The sequence below is a fragment of the Rhipicephalus microplus genome, chromosome 10, assembly GCF_043290135.1.
Source record: "Rhipicephalus microplus isolate Deutch F79 chromosome 10, USDA_Rmic, whole genome shotgun sequence".
Taxonomy (NCBI): domain Eukaryota; kingdom Metazoa; phylum Arthropoda; class Arachnida; order Ixodida; family Ixodidae; genus Rhipicephalus; species Rhipicephalus microplus.
In genome coordinates this window covers 102,507,904-102,533,490 of record NC_134709.1, presented here as the reverse complement: position 1 = coordinate 102,533,490, position 25,587 = coordinate 102,507,904, and the positions used below count along the sequence as shown (strand labels likewise).

The window sequence follows — 25,587 nt, the reverse complement described above, 5'->3', positions numbered from 1 at the left end:
TATATATATATATATATATATATATATATATATATATATATATATATATACGTAGTTGTAAAAACAAAGATCAGTAAAACTACAAAACATCATAGAAGCGTTCGCAAGCTGGCTCGTTTCACACGTGTCGTTCCCTCTTCATGTATCACAATGTTTGTTACCATCGCAACGGCGTCCTTAATACGGTGGACGTAACAGGCAATATGTCATGCGAGCCTCCTGCACGGTAGGGCTTTCAGTCATTTCATTGGGCAGCCTTCCGACGACAGAGGGCAAAGGAAACACGGTAAAGTGAGCCCGCAAACATTTAGTTGAGGGTAAGCATTAATTTCATTCTATTTTGATATCTCTACGCTGAATAACTTTGCACTGCGTGGCGCTATCGCTGCCGTTCTTGCGGCACTTATCTGTTAAGCCGTCAGTGTACGCAACCAGCAAGAAAATCGTGTAAAACTATGAAGTCGTGAAAAGTGTTTCAGGGCCCGTTTAAGAGCTTGATAGTTTTGTGTGTCCAATTTGCAGTATTGGGCAATGAGAGCTTTCGAAACACAAGGCGAAGTGACAGCCATAGACGGACCTCAGTCATAGCCAGCCGACAAGTAGTGGTCTCTCTGGAGTCCGTCTAGTCGAGCGAAAAGGAAGGAGCCACTCCTACCGCCACACGCGCTCTTCCGTCGTCTGCTTCGGAAGTAGCAGACGACGAACGTGATGAAACGACGCTGATGAAAAGATCTCAGAGAGGGTGCAGCGCCAGGACGGAGAGAATTGGGGGATGAATGGTGCAGGAAAAAAAAAAAAGGTGCAGAAGGGGAGGAAGTGACCAACTAGAGAGATGAGAGGAGAAAGAGCCCGATGGAAAGAGGATGAAAGATGGACGCGCGGTAGAGGAGGAGGATTGCGGGCGCGAGCCGCGGCGCGCTCTTCACCCTCTCCCGGCTACGGGCCGGTAATGCGCCACTGTAAATAGTGCGCCCGTGAAACGCTTCGCGGCTCTCACAAGAAGCGCCGTTTTCGCAACTTGACACCTCTTGAACGCTTCTACGTGACCTTCGGGACACCTGGAAAATTTGGCGACGAGACTTTTTGGACCAGCGAACGCCGCGACACACGCTAGCGCGGAGGGCCACCCGTGTGGCGATGAGTGAAGCGGCTCCCCTTTTATCGGACGCCGGGCTCTCGGGTCCCGTCATTTAGTTGGTACGGTCGACGGAACGTCGGTTGTGTTGTGTTCTGCAGTAGACACGTCGGGGTACACCGGTTTCGTTTTTTCTTCTGTTTTTTAGCTCCGTTTTTTCTCTCTCTCTGTCTCTCTTCTAATATCGGCTTTTGCGTTCTTCCCGCGTGTCTGAGTTGCCTGCCTTTTTGGCGTGAAGTTTTCCACCAAGATCATCAGCTCCGGGAGAAGAAGATTCAACTGAAGAAGGAAAAAAAAAAGAGCGCCCTCATCCAACCTGCCTGACTAGTTTGTCTTCGTCACGTTCAAGAAACAAAAGAAAGGGAAAAAAAAAGAAGCAACAGAGAGCAGGAGAGAGAACAACATCGCCCGTCCTCCCCCATCCAAAGTCCTTACCTCCTTTGAGTGCTGCTACGGTGTGCTTTTTCAGCGTCGTCTGCTACACAGAAGAAAAATCGTCTGCTTCCCGCGCAGGACGTGTTTTTTGTCGTCTGCTTTTCGCTAACCACGGTCGGTGATTGGACGCGTGGGCCTGCTTCGTTGACCGAGTGCGGCAGAAGGCCTTTCACCCGGACCACCACCTTCACAGCCACCAACTCACTACGAGCACGTCGCTAATACAGCGCGATCGAAAGAGTTTTGAAGAACGTACGCAGCGCATAGAGGTCCAGCCTCCGTCAAATCGCTTTCGTTGCACAAGAGAACGCACAAGTTGCGCGCCGCGTGGTCACTTGCCCCATCCCCACGACAGCCCCAACCGGAGGTGACAACGTAAGAAGCAAAACAAATCTCAAGCCCCTTGTTTGGCTCGCTCAGAAGACGACACAGGTCGCGAAAAAAAAGCCCCTTCAACCGGGATTTTTTGCCGCCGTGAGACCAGCCGCTTGGTGTTTCGCGTGGCCGAACTTTCGTTCCTTTTCCTTCAACTGGTGATCGCCGACTCAGAAGATAATCCGCGTCTCAACAACTGTCCCTTACCCTCGGTATTGGCTACTCCAAACACCTCATCACCACGACGACTTTCGCTTGGGTTAACTCTTCGGAGAGCGGTCTTTTGAACCAAGGTGAGTCGTCTGCTCTCTCTCTCTCATACGCACCTGCTTTTGTTACGTATTTACGTTCTTTTCTCTTCGTGAAAATCACTGTGTGGGACAGTCTAAGTAGTGTTAGCAATAGTTACTGCATTGTATGCACCCATATATGAAAGCTAGGCGTATGGCTGGTCGAGACCAAACTGTCAGCGCGCGTTTTCTTCAAGCGAGCTTTTCCAGACGACATTAATAGGGGCGAAAAATCATTGCGATATCTGCGCATCTCCTGGGAGACGCTTTTCTGTCGGGCGGTGTGTTTTTGTTCTTCTTCCATAGTCCTGTTCACCAATCGTGCGGCTTACCGGAAATATATATATTTTTTTTTGCGTTTATCATGACACGCCACGCTCCCGACTTTCACGATGATGCCCACTGTACTGTATTCTGTTGACGTGTTTCGATTTTGCCACTGTCGCAGCGCCACTGTGGCGTTGTCAGCGGCGACTCGTCAACTTCACTGTCACTTTCAATACAGTTATCCCTCACTCATGTCACCATTGTGTAGCAGGCAGCAGCGATCGTAGCTTCACAACAACATTAAATTAACCGTCACATCGAGTATTTGAGGAGACAATTTTCCTTAGCCGTCCGACACCGCATACGACATGCATGCGAGGTTCCAGAGAGCTCATTGGGGCATGCAGTCAATGCGAGAGACGCGTCAGCCTTGCTAAAAGAGAACGTTGTAAATAGCTATCGATTACTGTAGCCTCGAGGCTGTCGTGGCGAGCGGAATAACGGTGCGGCCTGTCTGCCGCTATAAATATCTCACTTTCAAAGGTGCATATACCAGCTCATCACACACGCAAGCACTCGTTTTGCTGTCACACAGCCAGCGTAAGCCGACCAGTATCGCACCACGCCACGCGAGCCGTTGTTCCATCGAACCGCGTCGGGGGCGTCGCTGAGTCAGCGTGCAGCGCCCCGTTCCTTTGTTCCCGAAAAATCCCGCTATCTCCCTCCCCACCCCGGCGAGCGAAGCACGCGTGTCGGCCGCGTGGTTCGCAGCACGACATCTGTCCCTGGTGGTCTGGACTTTCACGTCCTTCGTCGAAAACGACGCCGAGCAATTCGAGGGCGTCCCCGTTCATCCGCTTCACTGCGATTGCCGGCGTGTTGACGAGAAAAACACGGCGCGACCACGTTTTTTCGAGTCGGAACACCGGCGGATCTCCAAGATGGCTTCTCCGCACGGCGTCGCTGTTGCGGGAGGAAGCGTGCGCTCCCGTTTCCCTCCTGCTTTTCGAGGCGCGGCGCCAGGGACGACGGGAAGGCCGGCCGGCCACTTGCCATTTCCTCCTTTTCTTTATATTTCGTTCGCATCTTCCCGTGTTTGCTTCGGCGCTGGGTCGCCTGCTTGTCCCTTTTTCATTTTTCCTTTCTCCCTACTTTATTCGATCGTCCCCCAAAGCGAAGGCGCTCCCTTTTTTGTCGTCTGCTTCTTGCCCGTCTGCTTTGTTTTGTCGTCCGCTCCTGTCGATCGTCTGCCACGTTCAAACGCGTCACTACCGAGAACCGGGCACTCAATTTCACCTTCTTTCTTCTATCTTTATTTGCGTCTACGAACTTAGTTCGCTTCTTTGTTCTTCAAAAAAGCCAACAGCCCGAGCGACTATGTAGGCTCTGCTTAAAGCCGATGCTGTGGGCTATTTGTCATCCTTCAACGCACGCGAGTCTGGTGCGCTTGCGATGCGGCCCAGGATTGCATTTTTCGTTCTCCCTTGATTTATTTTTTTTTTATTTTTTGCGCATCAGGCTTTTTTAGACGATCGGGCGTTTTTTCAAGCGCGGTATCGTCCCCCGAGCTATATAGAGTGCGGATTCGACGCTGTCCGCCAGCGGAGCTCAAAACCGGGGGCCTTGGTTTTATGGAAAGCACACACACGGCCGGCGGCGCGTGCTCACTTTCTTTTGGGCCGAACGTTACGCGATCTCCCCCATCCGCGCCCGCGGTCTCTCGCGTCGATGATGAATTCGCGGCGATCCTTTTCTTCCGTGCCACACCACCTCTACCACCCCGAAAACCCGCCTCCCTTTTTATATCGTTATTCGCAACCTACAACTAAAGCTCCGGCTATTTCCTTTGTTCGACACCAACCCCGCTACGTCGCCGCCAGCTCCCCCCAGCGGGCTCTCCGCGCAGTTTCTGTGTGTCTTTGTCTTGCATTCCTTTTATTTATGTATTTTTATATGTCTGCTCACTCGAGCACGTTTGGAAGTGTGCCGCCGCTTTTTTGTGTTCCCCCTGAAAACGTGAAAAGATACACAAGCGAAGCTAAAGAGACGAGCAAGTTTCCTAAAGGTTGTGCGGCTCGTTGAACGACGCTTGTTTCGCGCGCGCGCGTGCGCGCGATCTTTGAGTCAGCGTGTTTTTTACTTTCTTCGCTGTGTGCAGGGCCGTTTGCTCGCATTTACAAGTTTTGGCTGTCGTTTCCACAAGCGGGCAGCCTCGGCCAGGTACCGTTAGTAGTGTCTTTGTGATTCGGTGCAAACGCGAAGCCTTATAGTATAGAAAGAGGGGGGGGGGGTGCTTTTCTTTTGTCATAGCGTTGCCCTTCGATGGCAGTTTTGATTTCTTTTTCCTTCATCTCGGTATACGGGAGAATTTACGAACCGGCGCTGTTGAATTGGTTGATGGGGAGGAGCTTTCAGTCGAAGCGCCGACGGTGACTCTGTTGCCTCGCTGTTCCTGTCAGAGGGAGCATGATGAAGTGCTAACGCGAGCGTCGAAAATTTCGCGTGAAGTCCCACTGGGACAGTGAATTCAAATAGGCGTTCTGTCGCAGTTCATCAACCTCTGTATATCTTTTTTCGGGTCTCGTGCGCGTCTGCGTACGCGCCAATGTAGCGCGTAAAAAAGTGGGGCTAAGTAATGCAAATTCCGTTTTGAACTTGTGACACACGCTCCGAAGAACACTAAGACACTCAAGAGGTCTTACGTGTAAGAAAGAAGGAAATAGGGCCCATATTAGCAGAAATGTCTTAGTCTAAGACTTTTCGTACGAGACTATTACAGCTATTCACGATGCGCCCTCTATATTCAGTGTAGCAGGTGAAACAATAAGAAAAGCCACTCAGCACAGAAAAGTCTCATAGCCTAACGAACTCTGTGCCACAAGAGCAGGGGGCAGTGATGTTAACCAGAGCAGCTTTTGCTTCACTACCCCATATTGGGCCCTAAAGAAAGGGCATAGAGGGAAGAGGGTGGATGAGAAAGAGAGAAGGCAGGAAATTCAATGACAAGTGTGGGACTGCACCGCACGTGCCACCGCATATGCGAGACTCGCCGTCCTCAAAAAGAGGAAAGTGAACTACAATACAATTATGAAAAACACCACGGTGTGGGACTCGGGTGCCAAGTTTGTGCACTTGAGGGAATTTAATTATCGCACACTTCATTGCAAACACTTAAAATCGTAATTTTGAAGATTTCTACGCGTCAACTAATACGACACGAGCCGGCAACACATTGCTCCACCCTACTTTGTATGTATGTATATATATATATATATATATATATATATATATATATATATATATATATATATATATATATATATATATATATATATATATATATATATATACACTTGATAAACTACTAGGTGCATCGTGTCGTGTAATTTGGCGGGAAATCGCCGATGGATTCATTCGCAAAATAAGGAGGTTGGGGGGGGGGGTACTTTCGGTTTTGTCATTTTATTCATTTTTTATTGCAATACTAATTTGAGTTGATTGAACACTGTATTTGTTTCTGTTTTCAGCTCATTCTCACTTTTAATTAGGCCATGCGGTGCACGACCGCTTCAGTTATAATAATATGGTGGGGCCATTCAAATTTGACAGCCGTCGTGCTCGCTATCTGGCGACCTCCAGCTAAGAAAAAAAAAGCACAGCTTGAACCGTTATTTTCGGTTAAGAAAATAAACTCCTCCTTAGGCTCATGGCCACTGCCATCCGCGCTGCTCCTTCAGCAGGGCGAGTTCTTTTCTGCAGCCGGGTCGGTTGTATATATAACGCCTTTGTTTGCTCTCGATTTTTCGTTCGTTCATTCTTCTTCAAGAGATGCACCAAAATGTGGAATTTGGCCGTAGCTATTTCGATGCACTTGATGTGCGTTAAGATGACTGCTTATTGGTTGAAACCTCACGAGTCCTACAAAACCTCTTACGCATTGAGAAAAAGAGAGAGAGAGAGAGAGAGAGAGAGAGAGACAGAATTTCTTTCTTCAGTGTGTGTTTTATAAGCAATGTGTCACAGGCGTAAAGGTGCTGGCCCACTGGCTCCACGCTTGACCCCCCGATTTTGTTTTTGCACCCTGGTAAACAAAAGAGAAAAAAATGACCGAGTTTAGGGTGCCCCCCCCCCAAACAAAGAGGTGTTATGCCCCCCCCCCCCTTCTACGACAAAAAACTTTTGTGTGCGCCCCTGCACTGTGTACAACTTTGTCGTCTTGACATGGCGTAACCCTGACAAAATAACGTGTAGCATAGCAACCGCAGTAACGTTCAACTTTTGCCGAGTTGGTGCTTTGTCTCCATGTGCATATTGAGCGCGTGTTCGCGCCGAAGAGAAGTGCTCCTCGTGTTGTCTCTCGAGTTCCTTGGAGACGATATTAGGTGCGGACACTACTACTTTGCCTAGGGAAAGAGGACAGTACTAGCCAGGTATAAAATATATAACGAGAAACAAAGCGAGAAATAGAAAGAGAGAGAAAGATAAGGAAGAAATTAGAAGTGATCGGAAATGACATGAAAAGAGAGAAATGCGGAAAAAAAACCTATCAAATAGAACGGGAAAGAAAGAAAAGGAGGAAAAAACTGAACAAAGAAAAAAAGACTGCCTAGCTCCGCAATTCAGTCAGATTTAGTAACGCTTGGACAAAGCTGCCTCACTTTTTATATTGTGTTGTGCAGTGCTCCATCCGAACCTTTTAATTTTTTTTTGTTCGTGCTCACTCTCGTGAATTCGAAGTGCATCCACGTGCCTAGAAGCGCGATGATTGCATTGTTACTGGCAACGATCGACTGTGCGTGAAGCAACAGAAAGCAACAATCCAATAAGGTGCCGTGAACTGATGATTGACTTATTAAAATGGATAGATTGATATACCAGAAACGACTGTTCTCCGGCGTGCCCGCGATCTGCATGGCATCCATTATTAGGAAATGGAGCGGAGAAATCAGAATGGGAACAACGCGCTTTCGAGGACGTATTTTGTAGACCCCATTTCAACGCATGCCACACCACCGGGTTATTTGGAAACTATGCCACCGCGGCATTTTTAATGTGTAAGCCACACAACTTCCGCTTGAAATAACACAAAAGTCATACTGGGACGTTATTTAGATTGATTAACTGTACTATGAAAACCGTAATGTCACAAGTTTCATGATCCTTCATTCATTATGGAGGAGTGAATCAAGACTGAATATTCATTTTGAATTTCGCGCCAAAATCAGCCTTGGTGATGTCACTAAACAATCAATATATTGGTTCTCAAAAAAAGCTTCTCAATGAAGCTTTCTGAAACCTCGCATGATACGTCTATGGGCCCCACATATGACCATGTACTTCATCTTTACTTATTACAAACTAGTGTCACTCTGTAGACACGGTCGAAATCTATGACGTCATGATGTTTGGTGCGGACACCTAAATGTGCTATCACCACCCAAGTTTTTTTTCTCACTCTCTCTCACACGTTCCATCGCTTACCAAACGGGGTTTCGTGGCAAGAGTGGTGTTTTCGGGATTATGAATTTCTATATTGCTAATACGCGAAAAAAATCGTATTTCTCTTGAGTGGCTTTGAATAGGATGAAGGTATAATTTGGAGTACCATGTCGGAGTATCGCTACTTGTACCTTGTGAGGTTGTCTCGGTTGACCTAAGTGTCGGATTGACAAAGACTCCTCGAAAGAACAACAAGTAGCACCAAAAGAAGCTTTTGAAATACTACTTTAAAAAATGTATGTCTATAGGTACTAAGTTTATTTATTTTGCTTCGGTATATTGTATAAACACTGGACACAAATTGTGATGTTACACGGTACACTACAAAGACACTACACAAGTAAAAATATTCGTGTCTGTTTCTGACAATTCAACGAAAAAACAAAGTTTTCGAGGACTCGTTTCTCTCTTCGACGCCATGTTTAATGAAACCTAGAAGAAAAATAGGTCAATGAAGGCATATGTGATGTTAACTGTGCTGTTTTGAGGATAGTAACATAGATGAGAATTGTGACATAGATGGGAAGACTAAAACGGGCGACAAGACAACTTGGCGCCGCCACGGACCGAACCTGCAGCTTCGAGGCCTGAACACATGTACGCGTCGCAGCGCGGCTACGCGAAGATGCGCGCCCTCTCTGGAGAGGGCGCGGCGCTGCGTCAGAAAGTGATGCGCTGACACGCTGCAACGCGTACGTGTGTTGAGGCCTTTAGGGTAGCGCGGATGAATAACTCGTAGAGTTTGCGTGCGCATATCCGATGAAGAAGACGAGGAAGCGACTACACTATAAAAAAGAGCGAGTAAAAAGGGTGTCTTTTTGTCCCACAACAGAAATCGTCATCAATATTGCGTTCCATCCTTGCGCTATCGCCCCGCGCCCAGTACATTCCGGTCACGATCGACATGCCCATTATCAGGGTTACATTGCATTCTTGATAGGAAAGTGACCAGCGCCGAGTTTTCAAGAAAGGACGCGCACGCAAGCCTGATGACGATAATTGTTGTGGGACAAAAAGACACCCTTTTAATCGATATTTTTTTAGAGTGTATCATGTTGCTTGAATGCTGCAGCATCAGGCGAGTTTTCTGAAGGTTGTGGGTTCGGTATCTGCGGGCACCACTTAGAAAACCAGAAAAAAATTGGGGGACGGTGGAAGTGGCTTGCGCGATGTAAGAAGTGTACCTCTACACGCCTAGGTCTTGACGTCTGCCTCCGTGATGTCATTGAAAGGTCTAATTGCGAAAAGCACGTGTCACGTCTTTTGTTTTCACTGTGACGTGTTTAACCGTTTTATTCATCGTAGCTCAGGGGACGAATTGTGACTCATGATTACGGAGTTAGACAAGGAGAGCAGAAAGGTGGGTCTTAAAGTTAACCTGCAGAAAACGAAAGTAATGTACAACAACCTCGGAACAGAGCAGCGCTTCGAGATAAGTAATAGTGCACTTCAAGTTCTAAAAGACTATGTCTACTTAGGGTAGGTAATAACCGCAGAGCCGAACCACAAGATTGAAGTAACTAGAAGAATAAGAATGGGGTGGAGCACATTCGGCAAGCACTCTCAAGTTATGACAGGTAGATTGTCAATATCCCTCAGGAGGAAGGTATATAACAGCTGTATCTTGCCGGTACTTAGCTATGGAGCAGAAACTTGGAGACTTACAAAAAGTTCAGCTTAAATTGAGGACGACGCAGCGAGCAATGGAAAGAAAAATGGTAGGTGTAACCTTAAGAGACAAGAAGAGAGCAGAGTGGATTAGGGAACAAACGGGGGTTGAGGATATCATAGCTGAAATCAAGAAGAAGAAATGGACATGGGCAGGGCATGTAGCACGTAGACAGGATAACCGCTGGTCATTAAGGGTAACTGAGTGGATTCCCAGAGAAGAGAAGCGGGTTAGGAGGAGACAGAAGGTTAGGTGGGCAGATGAGATTAAGAAGTTTGCGGGTGAAAATTGGCAGCAGCAAGCACAGGATCGAGTTGACTGGCGGAACATGAGAGAGGCCTTTGTCCTGCAGTGGACGTAGTCAGGCTGATGGTGATGATGATGATGATTCATCGTAATGTGTTCCTCGAATACACCTGCCGCAGGGCCTATACAACGGTTATGACCATGGTGTTATGATGCTCGACAGCTGACCCGGAGGTCACGGGATCGAATTCCATGCCATGATGCCGACGCATTCCGCATGCCGACGAAAGTGCACGAGGCCCGTGTGCTTAATGTAGGTTTAGGTGCACGTTAAAGAACCCCAAGCGCATAGTCTAAATTTTGCGGAGCCCTCCATTACGGCGTCTGTCGTACTCATATTTCGTCAGGACAACATACGGCAAGAAATGTGTAATAATTATTATTCCTTCATAATAATTTCAGGGATCTCTTGAGGGTCCTTCCGTATATAGCCATGACGCTTCAAACACTTGTAATCTCTACTGTTATTTTTTGAATAACCCGAGAACCGATTGGCCACTCCTGCTTCTCTTCCAAGCATTATCGTTCAAACCCACTTCCTTTTATCTGACCCTTCAACATCCTCAAAAATAGAACTGAATGGTTTTTCTTCGAGTTGAGTCTATATGTTGAGCGTAACATGACTTAACGGCCAATGAACAATCAGGGTAGTCACTAAAATTCACTAAGTGCGTTGAGAGAATGGGTGCAACTGGTAGCGTTGCGGCTCAAAATAAAGCTGATATTTACCATGCATAGCTTCATGTGTGGCTTCTTAGATGAATATCACCAGCGCGGCGAAGCACAACGTTAACCAACGTCCATGTGTAGGTGCTTTAGATGCCACATTCTTTTGATGTCACTTTTCCTGAATTTATCTTTCTCCACTTCCTAATTACTTTGCTTAGACACGGAAGTCGTTTCCTTTCATGTCCCAACAGGCGGTCGCGCTAAAGGCCGAATTGCTTTGGTGAGGGTTGGCTGCTGGTGTGGCTGTCAGCGTCAAGTGTAATCAGTGGTGTCTGATATATCGCCTTTAGGTTATTTTTCAGATATTCCTTTTTACAAAGATAGCAGCAGATGTCTGTGTTTCCCCCAGAAAGATCTGCATTTTCTTTTGCACAACTGTTCTTTACGCTCTTTTGTTCTTGAGGAAAGGACTAGAAAAATGTATAATATACCACTCTTGTGTCATCATGCTGTGAAGGTAATAATGAACTATAGTATACTAAATCCAGCGTTACAGTCTCTTGTCTGTTGACAATGTTACAATTAGGACGTGAAATTCCCTCAAGCCCTCTTTAACACGTATGGTTTTTTCAGTAGATGTAGTAGCACTAGTCATAACGGCACTTATTAACGGAGCTTCAATTATTATTATTATTATTATTATTATTATTATTATTATTATTATTATTATTATTATTATATTTTGACATACCCTTGCTGTTAAAGCATGTCTCGTGTTTTATTGAAGTTAGTTCTGATTTCCCGTTGCCGCATATTAATTGTTGCTTGTTTGTTGCTTGTGCATAAACTCGTAGCTGGCGTTGTTCAAGTCGGGTGACCAAATTGAGAATGATCTGCCCTATTAGTCGAAACAAATCCCAAAACACATCGATAAGCGAAGCCACGAGTGTGTTCCATGTCGAGAGTACGACGATTAGGAAAATCCGTGTACTACCCTTAACTGGCTTGTTTGTTGAACGATCGCCGAGTTCCCTCCAGCAAACATCGGGAAATTCTACGATCATGGTGCTTTTTCTCATGGGTAATACCTTATACGGCGAACACTCGGGGGAGTCTCGCGATGCTGGCGAGAACTAACCGAGTAGCTGACCGTTCTAGCCACTTCGTATAAGCGCAGATCTGCGGCGCTCGCTATGCGGCTCCGTAACGAAAATGTTTACCCACCGGCCCGGAGCGACTAAGCTAAACATCTCCCGCGGGGAGGCCGCCCTTTTCGTTCGCCGTATCTTTTCCTAAGTGGCGAAGGTGTGTGCGCTAATGCGCAGTTTCGTCGGCGCAGCTGACGTCATCGACCGAGTTATTTCTCTCTTACGCCGCCTCCATATTGCTATTTTCGGAGGAGGTCCTCGTCTCGCCTAACGAGACGGTCGGCCTCGCGTCTCGGGTGTTTTCTCAGGTCGAGGGTTACGCAAGCTTCATATCGAATACCCAGTTCAGGAAAGGCCGGAATAACACCGACGAAGTCACGCCGGTCCTGCCCGAACATTGATACAAGCGGCCAGGGTAATGAAACGTGAGTTGCGTCACGTTAACCGTTTCCGTGGTCACCTTTGTATCTTGATCAAAGGAGGCCTTCAAGTATAATTATTACAGTATATTCACGTTAACTGGACTGATTGTGTGAGTCCACTTTATAGCTTTCGTCATAGTGTCAAAGTTTGTTGTTCAATCTACTAGCTCCGGCCTGGGGGGAGGGGTTCGAAGCCCTGCTACAGTTTTTCATATGCGCATATGTATGATAAAAGCACACATACAAACGCACGATTGATTATACAGCAGTTGTGGAAGACACCCTCCCTCAACTTTTGAAAAACATCGAGGCTGTGGCCCTCGTGTTCAACCATTGCAAGTCCTCCTCTATTTTAATAGTGCCAGCCAGAAGCGCTTGATCCAGCTGTTAACCACCCTGTTTTCTAGCCCTTTGCTGCTCTCACCCATCGCCTATCCTTCGCGTGTGCTTTTATGTCACAGAGGAGGGAGCTTCCTCATGCAGTACCTCACGACGGAAATCATACGAAGTAATTTTCGTTCAGTTGTGTATACACATCCGTGGGGTGGCGTCTTGCATTCCTCGTGTTCACTATGTTGGCGGTCACACTGGCGAAGATACGGTGTTTTGAGATAGCATGTCGCCGTTCATGGCGCTATGCGGGCAACCAATGGGGAAGCGTCACTGCAACGCTTCTAGATACGATGCGCCGTGATGAGGGGCGGCGTTGCTTCGAGCCACAAAAAAGGAGCACGAAGGAACGAATTTGACGGACGTACGATACTGTAGTGGGAAAACACGCCTACCTCGTGCATCTATGGGGGAAAGCACTCTGAAGCACCTGTGGTGCAAGCATCGCGATCCCTCATCAGCGTCGTATCAGGACCGTTACCTGAACTTAGGCGGACCGACAGTTCCCGTTGATAAGCGCGCGTTTTCACTGGAATTGAAATAAAGGAGACGTTGAGCTCTGACCAAGTATGGCCCGGGTACGTGTTGGTAAGGTTGGTTCCAGAGGTGGTTGCAAGTTATATGTACTAATAATATCGGTGGCATAAGGTGAGAAACGGCCTTTTGGTGTAAGGGGAGGGGGGGGGGGGCACAGTTAGTCTTCCACTTGGTCTTTCTCAGCTATACTGGTTACTTCTGTCCAAAATCCTCAATCAATGTTGGCCGCTCTTGTGATATTTTCACTTTAGGGGACCGCTGATCGGACATGCCCGATGCCCGTAGTTCCCAAGCGCTAGAAATCTTGTGCACACATGGAGGACGAGTCCTGGTATCACCTATAGCCGCAATAAACGTGCACTTCAAAATATTTACCGCGTGAAATTCCATGAACATGCTTCAACGGGCAAAAAATAACTCGGAGTTATCAACGCAATCAGTAATACTAAGGTGTGCAGGACTATATTTTATTTAATCTCCTCTTACTGTTTTCAATCCCGTTAATGCATGCCTTAAGAAGCTTAACTAAAATATTAACTCCGAGAAAGGTACACTACAAAAATAAAGTTGTGTGAGTTCGTCAACAAGCATGCTTTTCAGAATCTACCGTATGGACAGTGACTTCACCGAGGAGTGTGTTTGGCTGCCACCTATAGGCACCGGTTACAACTCTCGCGACGCATCTCGCTCACAAAAATACTCACGTTTAATTGTCATATTCAGAAACATACACAAAAGATGCAAACGTACCATCAGATGCATGACGTACAGTAAGAAGTGGTCACATGACAAAGGTACAGAGCCCCGGAGAAGATGAAAGGGCCAGCGAAGGCCAGAGAGAGGGAGAGCGATCCGTTTGAAGAGGTTTGGGCACGCGCTTCTCATAAGCGACTTTCACAGGACTCGGACAGAGTGTAGCAGCGACACAGATAAGTGTTTCATGCAGCGCACGAAGCCGCCTCTTGCGTTCCTGCCGGACGCGGACAGCGTTTGAAAGATTAGAGTCCCTCGCAGGCGGGGTCTTTATGTTGCCGGCTATAACAACTGGCATATTACAAACAGTGACTGCCGTTTGCTATTTTAAGTTCGAATGCACTTTAGCAGCGACCCTGAATCCGCCGTCTGCGGTGCGCCTCCTCCGCTCCCTTAGCAACGGCGCGAGGAGTAGAATGGAGCGTCTTTAGCAACTGCGCAGCGACGTCACACAGCACGTGATTGCGCGCGCTCCGCCCTCCGTCCCGTGGCTGCGCGCGCCCGCGCAGCTACGACTTGCTCGAGATCGGCAAGTCGTCATAGGTATGGATCCATCACAGGCATCAACCTTGACTGCGATACCTCCAACAACGAGTACAACGCAATCGAATGCGAGCATTGCACGTGTCGTTGGAGATGTCGCGCCGGTTGAAGACAAGGTGGCATGGCGAAGGGCCCGTGATGCCGAGCGCAAGCGGGCGAAGCGGGCCACGGACATAAACATCATTATAGTGCGAATTTGCTCTCACATATACGCGTAAAGTCACCAAAATTTCCTGAGGGGGTCTAATGGTTCCTGGGAATCGCAATGTGATCACACAAGGGAGTTGACGTTAACTCACTGGCGAATGCCAACGGATTTTAACTTTATTCCCCCTAATAGCATCACCCCGTGCATTCACACTTAACCATGTTCACCCTCGGGGAAATGCTCGGGATTTTTTGGTAAAACATTTATTACACGCAGACGGGTATTCTGTGCGACGAAAGCTAATTAGCTCACGTTTCTTTTAACGTCACCTTTTGCCACTAGCACCATGACAATCTTGTATTGGTGCACAAATGTTTAAATAAATAAACTCGTGTTTTCCGTTACCAACACAATCTTATTCTTGACGAAAAGAAAGAATACACGGACATAACTACGCGTGGGCTTAACGTCATGAAAACTCGGGGACTTCTTGCTGTTTAAAATTTGCCGCTGGAAATTTTAATGATAATCTATACCTACTCTTTTTTTTTAAGTGAACTGCCAGAGAAATGACCTGTTGAAGTGTGGTTTGAAAGTCTCACTTAATCCCGCAGAGGACATGAGTGCCCCTTGTTCAATAAATGTCGTTCCATCCATCCATCCTTTAATGCAACCACATGACGTGACCTAGCTTCCTTCTCTTTCTTTCTTTTTTTTTTTTGTTGCCGGATTGGAGCATTTTCTGACGGTTAAAACAAAACGGAAAGAGGTTTTTTTCTGCGTGACTGTGGTGCGTGCGAAGAAGCCTAATCAACGTAAAACGCTCGTTCAACTTCAAGCTTTTCTTTTTTTTTAATCTCGCTCCATTTTCGCTCCGCCTCTTTTATTTTTCTTTCTTCCGCCCGGCGACAGATGGCGCATTTGGGAGGGGCTCTATCGTGAAAGCTCGCCGCGTACGGCACCACACGCGATGGCGCCCCACCCGTTTTGTTAATGTCACGGTCATACCTTCTTTTAGTTTTGTGTAACCCTCTTTGTCTCTTCTAACGTTGCTTTTTTTTTTCGCGCAGCTGTACACAGAGAACCCGTTTCAGCCTCCCATGTTCGTGAGTGCGGCAGGGTACGAGGTGAATGCACGACAAGTGACCTTCCGAGCACTGTGCCACCGCGACCTATTCCACGCACCAGGCGCTGCGATGCTTACTGAAACCGCGATGGCAAAAAAAAAAAAAAAAAAGGAGGGGGGTGTGGTTGGACGCGAGCAGCTGTTTTGTGGCACTGCTATTTTTTTTTACTTCTTGTGACGGTCAGCGACTGACAACACTCTCACTTCTTGAACAGTCACTTCCGGTCGACCACTGGCTTCCGTTTTCTGTGAGGCCGAACTTAGAGAGCGCTTGAGCTTCACCAGCAACAGTAGAACGTGACGGCGTAATCGGGAACCGCGAGCATTGTCTTCTCAAATGCTAGCCTCACTTGCGTGCTCGGTAGATGGCTCAATCACGCAGCAAGAAAAAGAACTTATGTGCGCGTGACATCGGCCGCTTCAAACTATTTCTTTCTGGTAGCTAGAATCCTTTCCTTCGGGGTGTGGGGGGATACTTGCGTAAGGCAGAACGCTGACCTACGTAGCTCTTCACAATTTTAATGGTTCTGGCCCTGCCGCGACGGTCTAGTGGCTAAGGTACTCGCTGCTGACCCGAAGGTCGCAAGTCGGCAGCGGCGGCTGCATTTTCGATGGAGGCGAAGATGCTGTAGGCCCGTGTGCTCAGATTTGGGCATACGTTAAAGAGCTCCAGGTGGTAGAGATTTCTGAAGCCCTCCACTACGGCGTCTCTCATAATGATATGGTAGTTTTCAGACGTAGAACTCCACATACTATTTTGATTGATCTACTCGTGATCATTAATAAATGTCAGACTGAGGTGTGATGGTAGGTCTTTAAAACACCGACTCGCTGCTTCATTCACAGGTTTTGATGCCTGACGCTATTCTACGGTTCTGCCACGCAACATTACATACGTTCGGGAGACTCCTCTCACTACGAGACATTGGTGACCTTTTTTCTCTTGTCAAGTAGTGTCAAGCAATGACGGGGCCCCAAAGCGGGTGTGCGCCACAGGTACAGGCACACAAGAACAATTTGGAAGGACTAAGAAAATTAGATGCATTTTGTTAGAACTACCCTGTTCTTCGCCCCCCTTCGTGGGTGTGTGGCACAGATTTTAGGGTCTACTACTAATACTGCTGCTACTACTATTACTACTACTACTACTACTACTACTACTTCTACTACTACTACTACTACTACTGCTACTACTACTATTACGACGACGACGACGACGACGACGACGACTCTCACTCGGGCAATAAATTTTCATTATTTAATTTATTTGTATTTTTCTGAATTGGTTGTTCATGCAAAACTCTGATTTTTTCGCTCACAACCAACCATGCCGACAGCCTAATTCAGGCGACATGCTTTAACAAATGTCTCTACATTAAAAGTATGACACTAAAAAAATCGACTGATGCGCATAGAGTTCTTTTTTTTTTTTAAAGGACACTGTAGCCCCGCCGCGGTGGTCTAGTGGCTAAGGTACTCGGCTGCTGACTCGCAGGTCGCGGGTTCGATTCCCGGCTGCGGCGGCTGCATTTCCGATGGAGGCGGAAATGTTGTAGGCCCGTGTGCTCCGATTTGGGTGCACGTTAAAGAACCCCAAGTTGTCTAAATTTCCGGAGCCCTCCACTACGGCGTCTCTCATAATCAAATGGTGGTTTTGGGACGTTAAACCCCACAAATCAATCAAAGGACACTGTACTATGTGCGCAGTCTTATATTGCGCATATCCGTTGCATTGGGTCCTTATCGTAAGCGGCTAGGACGGTTGCGTGAGTGCGCGACCTCTAACGGCCTCTCCTGCGCTGATAAAACGCGGCCGGTCTGAGTGTGTGTGCACAGATCTGCCCTACTCCGTCGTGTCCGTTGCAGCGATCGACCGCGTATGGCACGTGCACGATTACGCTGGAGAGGCACGCAACATCTGCGCACACTTCACGGGCCTGGCTGGAAGAAAGTTTTAGAGACAAGCTTCACGTCCTTAGAATCCCTCGTTGCACACGTGTATTTTTTTTCTTCTGGCGTCGTTCTATTTCGCACTTATGTTGGATTGGCAATGTGCATACAGGATAATTGTTAAAGCTTCACGTCTCTGAGGCAGGACATGATGATTATCGAGGGCGAGGTAGTGGAGGCCTTCAGAAATTCGGACCCCGTGAGGTTCCTTAAGGTGCACCTAAATCCAGCTACACTGCTCTGAAGCATTTCACATCTATTAAAACGTGGCCGCAGTGGCCGTCATTCGATCCTGCTACCTCCGGGTCAGAAGTCTAGCTCCGTATCTATAGGCCACTGGGCGGTCCACTGCCTCGACAGTGCGCCACCGGGCGCTCTTTCCGATGCAACCTGTTAATTGGGCCGCTCCGTTGAAGAGCGCAGGCACTCCCTCTGCGGGCCGTCACCTAGGGGATACTACACGGTGCCGGTAATACATCAAGGAACGCAGGTGGACGGCCTCACTTTCAAATCCACAAGCTCAACTAAGGCGGAGGAGGTGGCCATTGCACTGGCAGTATCCCATCCAAACTCAAAACAAATAGTTACAGACTCTTGAAGAGCCTGCGAGAGCTATCTTGCAGGAGAATTCTCTCCATTGGCTAATAGACTTTTACAATTCAGCATCAGGAACCGCGATCCTACCCCAAAACGTCTTATATAGACTCCGGGGCATCAGGGTCGACAGGGTAACGAGGCTGCACATGCAGCGGCCCGCGTGCTTACTTCCCGGGAAACTCCCCGTTCCCCTGATAGACCTGAACGTCCCACACCTTTAACACGGTTTCGAGAAATCAACGAATTTTACATTTAGCAACGCTGCTTGTATCCCGCACCAGCGATGGGACTCTCGAAAACGGAGGAGCGCGTCCTGCGGCGCCTACAAACACGCCACTCTGTCCAGCCATACTCAAATATTACGACCCAAAAATAAGTGGGCAGTGTCAGTAGTGTGGGGAAGAGGCCAACACTTACCATATGGTCTGGGCCTGCCAAATCAACCTAAAATGAACCCCCTTTCCCAATCCCACCAAAGAGAACTGGGAGACGACCCTACTCAATAGCTCCAAACTAGAGAAACAGTGAACTCTAGTCCAGTGGGCTCGGGTGGCGGCCTCGACTAATGACGTCCCGGACTAGGGATGTCAACCAGCCCGGTGGAGATAAAGGCTATCTGGCACAGCCAGCATCAATAATTGTTTTCCCCCCTCCTGCTCCCTCTGCAAAGCTGTGCTTCTGTTCCGTACTCTACAGTGCAGTACTGGTTTTATGACGTTAAATCTAGCCATGCTCTTCACACACACTGGGGCCCGATATTCACCCGTGTTGCCACGGCCACCTTGGAGGTCTCCGGGATTCACCGTGTGACTGATTCGCGTCTTGGTTTCATTTCTGAAGGGCATCACCATGGACGCTTTTATTTCGGCGTTGTCCCCTACAGGAAAACTGGATGGATGAGTGTAATGGTGGGACTACACCTTCCACCTCACTCCCGCTTGACGTGAATGCAGTGTGTCTGTATGCGGGCTGAATTTTTACTTACGTAACATTACTCTATTACGGAGGTTCAGAATAGCGCACCACAATGTTGTAGGCCCGTGTGCTCAGATTTGGATGCACGTTAAAGACCCCAGGTGGTCGATATTCCCGGAGCCCTCTACTGCGGCGTCTCTCTTATTCAAATGGTGGTTTTGGGACGTTAAACCCCTCATATCAATCAGAATAGTGCACCACAAGCCCTTGTGGTGTGGTCGCTGCCACTGAGCATGCGTCGTAACGCGAGCCGTGGTTCGCGTCTGCTTTACGCCCGTAGAAAATAGGGAGATCTAAAATAGCGCATCGGAAGCCCTTGCGGTGCGGTGGCTGCTAGTGCACATGCGTCGTAACGCAAGCCACCGTTCACGCTTGTGGTCTGCCCGCAGGAAATCCACAATTGCGTGCATCGCGTGTGTCCCGCAAAGCGCTGGTATCGAAGCTATGGTGTAGCTTACGTGCATTTGTGCTTGCAGGGGGGTCAAAGTCCCTAGATTTTTCCCTAGCTAAAACTCATATGGTGCCCAAAACACCTGCTAACGAATTTCTAAATATCCCAATTGTTCTGAATCGCCGAGGACAGGGCGGGTTCATACGGCTCGCGCTAAGTTTACGTTTAGCTTCTCGTCGAGCTTGCCGCGACGTTACGGGGTGAATAAGGATATCGTGAGCACAGTCGATTGATGAGTACAGCGTTAGTACAGCTGCGTTTGAGAGAAGTCATCAGACAGCTTTGGTCGGGTGTCCGCCCGGAAAGCGTTGGAGCGGACTACGTTTCGTGACACGCTGAATGTCTGTAAGCTCAGCGTTGTTAAAGGACGCACGATTGTTGCATGAATCCGCAGAATGTTCTGAGACGTGCTATCGTCAGTTGTACGTCACTGGTTGCCACTTTTTGTTTGAGCAGTATACTACGGAATGATTTTGTTAGGTATATATAGTGTGTCCTTGCAGTGAACTCTGATTTCATTGTGCTCATTCTGGTCTCTCTGGTCAGCTCTTTGCTTGTTCGCTGTTTTCCAACGGGAAGAGAAAAAAAAAATCTTCCTGGCAAACTTTACGTGTTCTCTCCAGAATAGCCCGTGCTCTTCTGGACAGCCCATATTTGTTAGTGAAGTCAGGTGTTTGACTTTGTCTCATTGTTCCCATTTCGTCAGTTTAATTTCAGCTAAGGGCTCTAGCATTGCCTCGACCTTTACTCACGTGTATTGATCAGCTTCTAGCCGTTCGTGTATTGGCTTTCCGTTCAAGTTGGGCCATTACTTTCGGTATTTTATTGGTCTGTGCACTCCTGTTCACCAATGGTCAGCAAAGGTAAAATAAGTCTCAGATCATCTTTTGCACAATTCTCCTTCACATCATTTGCCCAAGTGCAACGTTTCTCGGTGGTCACTAGCGTTATTCCTCGCAATTGCGTTAATCATATCGGCAGCGTTCACCGACGTTTATTACATGCCGTCAGCCGTCATTCCTTCTCCGCCATCTGCCGCGAGTTGAGTATTCGAGGTGACTCCGGCGGGCGCGTCGACGGGTGATCGTGGAGTGATTTGTTGGCAAGGCTTCGGTTTGAAACGACCAGGAATCGAGCCGCCTCGCTCGTCGCTTGAGTCGAACCCTCGGAGGCTTCGACGTGAGGAAATTCCGCTCGCCGCCACCTCCCTTCAATCGACGACGCCTGCGGTGCCCCGTTCCGCGTCTCGGCGGTTTTCTTACGAGGACATCTTGTTGCGCTGCGACGAAGCCTCGCGGGAGTCGCGCAGTCGACTCGAGCTGTAGACGACGACTTCGACCCTTCTGCCAACGTCCCGTGCGTGGCCATTCGCAAAGTTGGTAAGTGGGCGCTGCTGCTTCTCGTTTGAACGTTCGCGAACTTTTCTGACGGCGGTTCTAGGAGCTATATTCTTGGCGAATTACCTAAAGCCTGCACCCGGGCAGTGCTCAAATGATGCATCTCTTTGATCATAAAGGTGGTGTAAGGCTATACACTGTCGACTGAACTAACTTTCCCATTGTGCCTGCTTTATATCCCTGTGCGGGGGCCGAAGCTAGAATTTGTCTTTCTTTTCTTCAGGGGTGTGGTGGTACTCTTTTTCATCAATCTTTCAGGTGGCCTGGGTTGGACTATCGCTCGAGCCGAAATTTGCATCTTCCTCAACTTTTCGGTTATGAAAAACAGTGATCATTCGGTCACAGCGTAGCGATGCCGGCAGCGTTATTTCTGCGACACGAGCTCAATACCACTATACACTTTGAGGTCTTAGCTAGAATTTGACTTTTTTTTTCTTCAAGGTAGAGTGCGCCATGTGCTTCTTTGTTGTCCTTAGTTGTCTCCCGTTTCTCCTTTTTTCGTTCGTTCTGTTCATCTTTCCCACGTCTTCCGCGATGACTTGAGCGCCTCCCTCTGTGGTCCCGAGGAAGGGGCCCCATGAAATGGCGATAGTACGGCACCACGCGCCAAGCTGCCGCGCACTGTGGCCAAATCGATGGCTCCACCAACAGAGAGCGTGCTTGCTTTTCGGGTGGACGACCTCCCCTTCGTAACCGGCCCTTTCTTGTCGAGCCACGGCGGTCGTATTGGCTTGCGAGGGAACGACACCCTCCGAACCGTGGGGTTCCGAAATAGCAAGGGAAAACGATGGGAAAGTAAGGGGTGCTGTACGAGGTCGTTCGATCGCCTCGTTTTCCCGTTGCGTTCCCTGGAAAACTTTTGCACGCGTGTTTAGTGCCTTCTGACAGACGCCGCGTAGTTTATTTAATTAGCACGCGGAACTACATGGTGACTTGACATTTGATTGCTAATGAAGCACTGATACCGATTTTAAACATTTTCGGGTTGTTGCTCTGAGTAAAAACGCGGTCGTCTAGAATACCATAAACAGTTTTGTGGTGCCTGCGAATGCATTAATCAGAACTTATAGGTGAAAACTCAGTCGAGTGGATGATCGCTTTTATTCTCAGAACTTCCATCAACTTTGTGTTAGTGGAAATGAAAATCATTATTATCGGTTTTATATTTTTATTACCCTTATCTAAAAATACATTTTGGGTTTCACTTTCAAAAGAGGATGGCTTCTCAATGACGTGTCATCGCAGCGTGACGTCACGCGGAAGCCACATTTTTCGACGAGCTGGTGCCAGACCCGCCACGTGCCAGTGGTGCTTATAAGCCACGATGAATAAATGGTCATCCAGAGAACTTGGCGTTGATTTTTTGCAATGTAGTCCTCAGGCTAGACGCAGACTTCGCCAACTCAGTGCTACTGCGTTGGATCGTCGGGTTAATGTTCATTACGGGGGAGGGGGGGGGGGGGAGGCTGGCTGGCACTTGCAGATTTTTGGCGTGGCGAAAACATTAAAAGCAAAGTGAAGTGCTTTTATTGCCTGTTCTATGACTGCGATTTGGGCAGAGCGTTGACACCGCGAACAGAAAAAAAAAGGTCTCTGTTTTGATGTCTCAAATCAGTGTCAGTATTCTTTCAAACTAGGAGCTAGAGATATGCAGAAATTCTTTTTATGAGACAGCGACCCCACTTGTTTTTACGTTACCTTACTTGTGCATTTCACAGAGTCGAATAGGAAAAAAGAACCGCAGAATATTTATACGTCTGAACAAACACAGATAACGCAGTGCGAAACTTCCCGTGAGCAGGAATCGAACCTACGACCTTCCAAGGACGTAGGTTCGATTTCTGCTCACGGTAAGTAACTTTTTCACTCACTTTTTGTCTTTTTTTACATAACATTGATTCTAATAAATTTCCATATACATTACTTGGCATTATTGTCTGTTAGATCTCATACCATATATATATATATATATATATATATATGTATATTTGTGCAGTTGTATTGCTTAAGCAATCATAATGTTTAGACCTCCGTTTCAGAATATATATATATATATATATATATATATATATATATATATATATATATATATATATATATATATATATATATATATATATATATATAAAGAAATCAAGCCTGCAGTTCACGCCCATCAGTGTGTCCCTATACTTCCGAGCGCAGAAGCGGTCCCCGCGCGAGTGTTGACTCGTTGCCATGGCGACGCGGCGATTCCCAGCGGCCGGTGCAGTTTTCCCGAACCCCCACGAGCAGATTGCGGGCAGCCGTACCGGACAGGGATCAAACTGTAACGAACGCGGCCCGCGGGGGCAGCTGCTGAGTGTGCCAAGCACGTTGCCAGGCTGGGTTCTCGTGCGCTGCTCTTGAGCGGTGGAAATATATGGAAACAAAGGGGCGTGTGTTACCGTGAGCGCCGGCAGCACAAAAAAAGAAAGAAAAAAACGCGGGGGACGTACTGGCTGGGCAGCTGCAATGAACGGCTGCATTTGGTCCTACATATAAGTGGTGTACTGAATGAGTCGCTCGATAAATTGTACATTTGGATCGTGACGAATGTAACTAACGTTGGATAACTTCCAGGATACGCATCTCACCCCGCCGCGGTGATCTAGTGGCTAAGGTACTCGGCTGCTGACCCGCAGGTGGCGGGATCGAATCCAGGCTGTAGCGGCTCCATTTTCGATTGAGGCGTAAATGCTGTAGACCCGTGTGCTCAGATTTGGGTACACGTTAAAGAACTCCAAGTAGTTCAAATTGCCGGAGCTCTCCACTACGGCGTCTCTCATAATGCTGGTTCTGGGACGTTAATACCCACATATCAATCAGGATAAGCATCTCAGCTTTGCAAGAAGATAACATGGAGGTTGATACAGCATACAGCTTTTCAAATCGGAGCATGCACTGTTAACCAGCTATACTTTATTAACTTCAATTCAGGGGCCCCCAAATAGTTTTTTTTCAAGGGAACAGGTGGTGGGGCTCGACCGCTCATTGGAGGTGTTTGTGAGTGCGTTCGTTTGAGGGTACGTCTTTATTTACTGTTTCAAAATGTTTGGGAGGGGGCTGTTCGATCCCCTTCGAATCTTGCTTCAGTAGTTTCAATTGGGTTCATCTCTTGTTTTATAATATAAAAACTATAATATGAACCAACTCCATTATATCGAAACGTAATGAGCCTTCGGTCACCCACAAACTTGTCCGAGTAGCCTCGCACTTTCGTAATGTCGACGTTAGTTTTCTAATCTGTAGTTGTAACCAGAAGTATGGCAAATTCGTTTGCATACGTTATCTCAGTGGCTACGGAAACTGCGTGTTTGCTCAGCACGAAGTTGAAACCTCGCTTTTCTTTTGACTGAAATTGAATTGACATTGATCCGGAGGGCGTTTAGTTTCAACGTATAAGGACGTGCTTAAAACAAAAAAACTTCACTGATTGCCATGTCATGGTCAATCCCAAGGATAATCGCGATTTTATGTGATGTGGGAGTCTATTGAGAAAGTGGACATTCATATTAATGCCAAAGTTAGATATAAGCATCAAGTACAAGATTCACGAATATATGGGCTCACCGAGGTGGCTAACCACGTCGGCACCTGAGTCATCTGACACAGCGGTCGCGAGTTGCAAGCTTCCCTCACCGCTGCCCGGTTTCTACTGCCGACCATGGCGTGAGAATAGCTGCCATCGGGCTCCCCATGCGTGCGCTGTTGGGCTTTTTTGTTTTGGGGGGTGGGGGGGGGGGGGGAGTAACCAGGGCACGCGTGTCATGCATAATGCATGGTTGTCCAGCCAAGGTAGCTCTGGTTGTTCTTTATCGATAGTCGTCTCTTTTACGTTTACTTGTTTTATTTGTGCGTACATATACGCTGATGCGAATGTCTGGTATATTGTTTCACAATATCAGCATAATTGCCAGTGGATGTAGTGTGTGCGTCCACTTTTGTTTTTGTTTTTTTCTCGCTCAGTTTACTTCAGTCTGCCTCCGAAGTGTTGCCATGTGGACGGTTACTGAGTCGTTGTTGACCCATGTTGTTTCCACTCGGCAACACTCAGGGTCGGAGTTTTTTTTTTTTTCTTTAAGCAGGATGTGAAGGGTGTGGGTCGGCGGAGCTGATGTTCTATACCTGAGCGAGAAACACAAACACCCGGGACATGAGTGCTATCCGCACGAATTCGGTCCACTTAAGGCCCGTGTATGAGTGTATTTTACGTGTATATACTGTGCAAGCCGTCGCACTGGCTTCGCTTTATTTTCGATTTTCCTTCAGACTGGCATAGTAGCATGGCCTTGATATCGAAGTCTTCAAGATCGATATATTTTTTTCTCTCCTTGTATTTCTCTGATGACTCGAGAACGGAGTCACCCGAGCTGAAGATTTTTTTCAGTACCATCTTTTTGCGGAAAGTTCGTTCCTCCGGCTTCCACTCCACGAATGGTGATCTCTGTTCTGTACCTACGTTTTTGAGAATGGCTTTAATCAAT

At 47.6% G+C, this 25,587-nt stretch overlaps 1 protein-coding gene across 4 annotated transcripts in view; it reads left to right on the top strand.

The window, feature by feature from the left end:
- The window catches only part of LOC119181414 (ELAV like RNA binding protein found in neurons), a 203,441-nt gene that overhangs the window by 45,828 nt on the left and 132,026 nt on the right, over nt 1-25,587 (top strand). For 2 of the 4 annotated variants that reach the window (XM_037432645.2, XM_037432644.2), the window contains exon 1: nt 1,774-2,238. The exons of the other annotated variants lie outside the window; for them this stretch is intronic. The gene's annotated coding sequence lies outside the window, so the exon portion shown is untranslated. Of the gene's footprint in view, nt 1-1,773; nt 2,239-25,587 lie in introns of those variants that run through there. 4 annotated transcript variants of the gene reach the window in all.